Below are 7,558 nucleotides of genomic sequence, written 5' to 3'. Positions count from 1 at the left end.
CTCTGTTATTTTTTATTTTATATTTTTAATTAATTTTTACTGGAGTACAGTTGCTTTACAATGTTGTGTCAATTTCTATGGTACAGCAAAATGAATCAGCCCTACATATACAAAGAGTTCTTGTAGTAGGAATAGGACAAACGTTTTAACCAGAATAAACAACAGAACACCCACCACAGAGTGAGGTGAAGAGAATATATGCTTTGAAATAAATAATTGAAAATTTCCATAAACAATGAGCTTCATTGTTTATGTTTGTTCGTTTACTTGCTTACTTGCCTGAACAGACTTTTCTTTTCTGGTGAGAAAATATCTTTGCTGAAAACAAAATGCTTAAGCTTAGACATTACCCTCAAAACAGTTTTCTATTTTTGTTTTAACTAGTCTAATGTTGATGAAAATATCATATCAATCTTAAATTTCACAGATTTTTCTGCTAGGAAAGACCTTTTCATTCATGGAATCCATAGAATTTCACTTTTCAAGACTACATTTAGTCACTGGGGATTATCATTTTTTCCCCAGAAATTTCCATCATTGTTTCTGATCATTTCAGTTTAAATACATTGCTAAGTCAGAGGCTTCTTCTAAACCAGAAGCAAATGCCAAAGTTGGTTTAATGAATTATGTCAGTAGAAGACATTTTATTCTCAATTCAGTAAATGCGTCTCCAGTAATGAAGAGAGACCTGCGTCTGTTACAGTTGATTTTGCATCAGTGAATGTCATCAGATACTTTTTGTACTCTTACCTGATGCTGGGAAAGATTTCGGGCAAGAGGAGAAGGGGGTGACAGAGTTCGAGATGGTTGGATGGCATCACTGACTCAATGGACATGAGTCTGCGCAAACTGGGAGATAGTGAAGCACAGGAAAGCCGGGTGTACTCCAGTCCTTGGGGTCGCAAGCAGCCAGACTTGACTTAGCAACTGAACAACAACTCTCACCTCCAGACTGAAGGCCACCTCCTCATCACCTCCCCCATTACCTGCAAATCAGGAGGACTTTCTCTCTTGGCCTGTGGGCCCACATATCACCGCACTGCTTAATTAAAGCAGAATCTGACGTGTTCAGATTAGCTTTACGATGTTCAATTATATCATCAAAATTCAAGTTCTTTGCGTAAGATCCCCTAACCCTAGAACACAGTAAGGGATTGAGGTATTTTCAGATATACTGTTAAAATGGAGCGGGATTTCAAAATTGCACACGTTTCCTACCTAGATGTTTAACATTTCTGTGCCTTGAAGTCATTCTAAATATATACTACTGCATGTTCAGTCATGTCCAGCTCTTTGCAACCCCATGGACTGTAGCCCACCAGGCTCCTCTGTCCATGGGATTTCCCAGGCAATAATATTGGAGTGGGTTGCCATTTCCTTCTGCAGGAGATCTTCCCAACCCAGGGATTGAACCTGAATCTCCTGCATTGGCAGGCAGATTCTTTACCACCACTGCTAAACAATTAAATGCTATTTTCTCTATGAGTTTCATTTCAGATTAACAGACAGGGCTCTGACTGAAACATCCTCTGGGTGACATCATTTTCTCTCTGATGTGTGACTTGTCAATTGATTCCAACAGGAAATGGATCCCCAGGGCCAAGAGCAGCACAAGATGTCAGTTCTGGGGATGAATTCAGTTAAAAACCGCTTATTTTTGTTTGAGGGCACACTGACTTGGTCCTCTGAGTGAGCACAGGTCATGATCTGTAAGAATTACTACAAACCTAAAACTGGGAAAGAAATCTACCAAGTTGCTATTTCCTGGGAAAATTAAATGTGCACAGAATCTGTGATGAAACATAAATAGGAGGAGAAGTTTGTTACAAACTTTTCACAAGTAGGTTCACTTAGAAAATGAAACAAACCCAGTAACCCTTCTCTAAATTAAAAGCCTGAACATAGGCAGTTGACACTACAAACTCAGTACTTTTAGAATTCAAACATTAACAGAGGCCCACAATTTCTTTAGACTTATTTTTTTTAAGCCGTGCTATTTTACCATCTGAGAATTTTTTTTTTTTTTTTTCAAATCATAACAGAGGCTTTTCTCTAGGGTGGTTTTCAGTTCACTAACCTAGGCTTCAAAAACATTGGTCTAAGAGAATTTCTTGGTTGTCAAGGAAAATTTTCAAAGGAATACCTTCTTTGTTTTAATTGAAAAGTTTGGTAAACATTTCCTTTATTTCACTTTCATTTTGAAAGAATTTACATGCTTTAACTAGCAAGCAAACATTTCAAAAGAGTCAAAATACATCAATTTTCAGAAAACCTATACTGAGCTTATAAAACATTTTACTTTGAGAAGAGACATCAAAGGTAAATTTTTTTTAAGATGAAATTGTATAATAGAACATTTCTAGATTTCTAAGATATTTAGACTCTTAAGCACTGGATATTGATCATATCTCTCTTAGGTTCATTACTGATGCCAGAGAAAATTATAGGAGCTTAATACAATAGAGCTTTTATTTCTTATTTTTTTGATCTGCTAATAAAGGACATATTTATGAATAGTATTTATGGTTCCTTGGAACACTGTGAATTTTTATAAATGATAGTAGAAGAAAAGCAAAAAGGAATGGCCAGGAATAGATGCTTATATCTTGTTTAAATCTATGGAGAATTTGTTTAAAACAGGTACATTTAAATATTGACAATCAGATTTCAGGAGCTCATGGTTCCTAATTTACTTATTTTTGCAGGGACTCAATTCAATGGGTAGTTTACATAAGGCATTAAATATAAGATCTGAGCAAGATTATAGGTGATGGGAAAAATATAACAGAGGAAACTACCATCAGTCTTGTTATCATGTGTGAGTGTACCCCAGGTCCCCCTCCAAGTCTGTGGAACCAGAAGCAAGGAAGGAAAGAAGAAAGGAAGGAGGGAAGGAAAATGTTCTTTCTCACCATATTTCTCACTGCTGACTTAAAATATTATTTTTAGATCATCTGCAAATTAGAATGACTTCCTTGGTGGCTCAGTGGTAAAGAATCTGCCTGTAATATAGGAGACCCAGTTCAATCCCTGGGTTAGGACAATCCCCTGCAGAAGAAAATGGCAACTCATTCTAGTATTCTTGCCTGGAGAATCCCATGGACAGAGGAGCCTGGTGGGCTACAGTCTTGGGCTCAAAAGAGTTATCCATGACTGAACAGCTGAAGATGATTGCTTGGCATGTAAAAATCAAATATTTCAGGCAGGTTCGAGAAATAAAGACATGTTGCTGACAAGAATATTTTTAAAAAAATCCAGGAAAAAGTTACTAAAATAGAATTGCATATAAATTCCTTTTTCATCCTCTAATGTTAAAGAATCTTTTCAATTTCTGATATCATAAATTATTTTGCTTTTCAAATGCATCCTATATCAGGAGATTAAGAAAAAGGTAATATTCCAAGTTGCATTGTATATATTTCAGTTTAAGAAATTGAAAATAATCTCAACTAAGGAATAATTTGTATAAAGAAAATTATTAACAGTCCTACTGAGAATGTGCTTTCAGTCTGGAAATTCTTACTCTTTTATTTTTCTATATCCAGTTAGATTGGCAATACAGGACTAATGACTAGAATCTAAATAATTATTAGCTGAGGTTGACGATCTCCTGTTCACCTTCACACAGAATTCAAGATGACCTCATCTGAAATGCAGGGACTAACTCTTCTGTTAGGCATCTCTCTCTATGACTCAGGCTTTCAATGTATTCATAGGATGATTTACAAGCTGGGGAATGTATGTATACAGGGAATTCGCCCTTTGCAGCTTGCATTCCGTTGTCTTTGAAATAGGCTCCTTCAGAACTGTCATGACTGAAGAGCACTCTGATCTTAGAAGCAGAAAGGTGAGCTCCAGATTTGGACAAAGAATGGAGAATTGTGGCGGGGGCGGGAAAGAGGGGACTGTTTCCTTAGCATTTAGAAGGCTAGTAGGCGACTGGGCGCCAAGCAAGCTCAGAGCTGTTCATACACCAGCCTGACCTGAAGCTGTGAAGGTGGTGTTTTTGTGCTTACAGACCTGGGGTTAGGGTACCGTGTGTGCTGGGGTTCCTCCTTCTCACCCTTGCTCCTTCTTACCTGTGACAAGGTCTGTGTGGCCCCCAGATGGGAGAGCTTGCTGCAGCGGGATGCTAGGACAGGCAGGAGAAGGGCCACCAAGGGTAGAAAGCCCACCATATAAAATGAAGAATCCTGGCCAGCCCGCTTGCAGGATTCCTCAAGGACTTCCCTGCTGTCCCAGAGCGAACTGTTAACAAGTTTAAAGGTCACTCAGGCCACAAGGATCCTTGGCCTAGGTCACATAAGTGAATAATAATGATCAGATAGAAATCCCAGTGGCAATAGAAATTCCAGACAAGACAGGTGCATGACACTGCTCTAAGATAGCAGAAACCTGTGCCAGGAATTATCTACAGGTCCTCTCTCTGATTTAAACTGGAAAGATTCCACTTTAAATGTGGCCAAGTACCACCTCACCTTACTTCCTTGATCTCCAAGAAATACATTACAGTTGATGGGAATGTTAAATGTGGTTATGTTTCTTCCTTACTCCTTGTTTTTTTCTTCCTTCTTCAGAAAAAGAAATATCACTAGATCAATGTTTTAGACATTAAGACTTGAAGGTGTAGCCTCACCAAGAACTACAAGGATACAAGGCAAAGGTGGATAAAAATCTGCCCTAGATGCTCCTGCGGGAGGTGCAGATGAGCCAGACTTCAGAGAAAGGTCCACACTGGCTTCTGGGAGTGCCGTGAGCGGGAGAAGGAGCACTTGACATCCCCAGACAGGAGAAGCTCAGCCCAGGGAGTCTAGGAGTACAAGCTGATGAGTGATTGATGGATTCATGTGTCGCTCTTGCAGTTCCACACTCGCCATGATACTCATGCAAGCTCTCCAGTCTGGGAAAGTTCTCAGAGAAAGGAGTCCGGACCTGAGCATGGCAGTGTGTGGGACTCATGGCTGCTCATCACCAGGGCAGGGATGGAACATAGCCACCAGGGGCAGCCTCTCTCAAAGATGTGCCACAGAGGCTGAAGCAGAGGCCTCATGTGAGGTTCTGAACTGGAGCAGGTGACCGGAGAGGGGACAGATGTCCCTGAAGTGAACATTGCATTTACTGTGAGTCTGGGCTTTTGTTTTGTTCCCTGTCTTCTAAACTCTCAAAATGTTCATATATTGCTGAAATCAACTAGCCAATCATTCATTTATGTAAGGCTTTCTTTTTTTTTTTTTAAGGTTTTTAAAATAACATTTATTTCTTAAAAGTATGTAATAGGAAACCAAAAAAAAAAAAAAAGTCATTCAAAATCACAAGCAGTTTACCATTTGTAAGACTTGTCACAAGCAGTTTACCATTTGTAAGACTTTCTTTTACATCTTTATTCAAGATAGCTCTTTTTGTTAAATTTTTAAATCTTGATTGGAAAGCATAGTGAACTTTTCTTTAAAAAAATTTTTTTTTATTTTGTATTGGGATATAGCCAATTAACAATTTGTGATAGTTTCAGGTGAGCAGTTGAAGGGACTCAGCTGCACCTATATGGGTATCCACTCCCCCCCAGACTCCCCTCCCACCCCTGCTGCCACGTAACTGAGCAGAGTTCCCTGTGCTACACAGTAGGTCTTTGTTGGTGATCTATTTTAAATTCAGCAGCATGTGCATGTCCATCCCAAACTCCCTAACTATCCCTTGCCCTCTCTTTTCCCTCTGGCAACCATAAGTTCACTGTCTAAGTCACATAGGACTTTTTTCATCATATTTTAAAATGTGATGATCTGAATAGAGCATGTGACTCTAGACTAGGTGGTTTCTAGAGGCCATAAGAATAAAGCTAGCAGCCAAACAAACAGAGTACAGCACATGAGAAAAGTGACTATTGGTCCTTCTTTTTGGATGTTTTACGTACCTGGATTCATTTCTTTTGAAGTATGTATAATGATTGAAACTGCAGATACCTCAGGCCAGATGTTTGCTAGAATTCATGACTTGACTTAATCTTCAAAGTTAGTAAGACTAAAAATCCCTAAAAGTCTTCCAAAATATCTTCCCCTGTGCTGTGAAAAAGTAAAAGATGTTGAATGTAACACCAAGATGCCACTGGAAATCAGAGGGCAAAATCAGAAATTTCATTAAAATGCATGTTTCAGTATTTTCTGATTATGTAAGGAACATATGTTTGTTGTGATTAATCAAATGTATAGAAAAATATACAGTAAAAAATGACAAGACATGCATATCACCAATAATTTTATCCATCCAGAGAAAATGATTATTTATATTTTGAAATATATCTACCATTTTGACAAACATACAGTACACGGCTAATGTTGATATGGACTTCCCAGGGGGTGCCAGCAAAGTAAAACACCTGCCTGGCAATGCAGGAGACATAAGAGACATGGGTTTGATCCCTGGGTTGGGAAGGTCCTCTGGAGGATGGAATATTCCAGTATTCCAGAATACTGGAATACCTGCTCCAGTATTCTTGACTGAAGAATCCTATGGACAGAGGCGCCTGGTGGACTACAGTCCTTACCTTTGCACAGAGTTGGACACAACTGAAGCGACTTAGCAGGCACACACACAATGTTGATACATTGTTGTGTTGCCAGGTTTTTACAATATAATATATCGAAAATTTTCTCTTTGGAAATATGAAAAAAAAAGAGAAATAATTTACACTTTCCCATACTAGAAATAGTTACTTTCAAGATACTATTTACTTGCTTTCTGGATTTTTATAGGCATAGTCCAAGGATTGCAGACTTTTTCTATAAAGGGCCAGACAGCAGATATTTTAGGTTTTTCAGGCAGATGGTTTCAGTAACAACTAATCAACTCTGCCGCAGCGGCTGGAAAGCGGTCAGAGACAACACATAAACAAACTGTGTGTGGCCATGTGCCAATAAAACTTTATTTACCAAAACAGTCATGGGCCAAAATTGGCCTTTGGGTTGCAGTCAGCCAATCCTTGGCATAGATATAATAAATCTGCGTAAAAATGTTGTTTAGTAACAGGTTGTATATACTGTTTGCAACCAGCTTTCTTCTCAGTTTTCTTGTGACTCTTTCAGGTGATAAAAATACATTTCTAAAACATCTATGTAGATGACTTCAATATATTACTTTTATACAGGTATACCATGTTTTATATTTTAAATCCCACATTATCGAACTTTACAGTTTAAATTTTTTTAACATTGTAACGAATGAAGATAATTTATTGCTGATTCTATGTGCTTCTTTCTCATTTTTCCATGTAGCACAAATTTATGGAAATCAAACTAGTGGATCAAATGAATAAATTTCTTGGGTTTTTGAAACTTGCTGCCAAATTGCCCCATAGAATTTGTGCTCTGTTTTTCCTCCCAAATGTGGAGGAGTGACTATTTCCCCACATTTTCACCATCTCTCCAGTCTAACATAATTTAATTCTTTGTGTAGGTACTTATGTCTTTGCAAATAATATACATTATTTTTTCACACATTTATAGACTGTCTAATTTCTTTTGTGAATTTCCTCTTTCATTTCTTTTATCATCATTCTTCTATTTTT

The sequence above is a fragment of the Muntiacus reevesi genome, chromosome 12, assembly GCF_963930625.1.
Source record: "Muntiacus reevesi chromosome 12, mMunRee1.1, whole genome shotgun sequence".
Taxonomy (NCBI): domain Eukaryota; kingdom Metazoa; phylum Chordata; class Mammalia; order Artiodactyla; family Cervidae; genus Muntiacus; species Muntiacus reevesi.
This window is presented reverse-complemented; position numbering follows the sequence as displayed.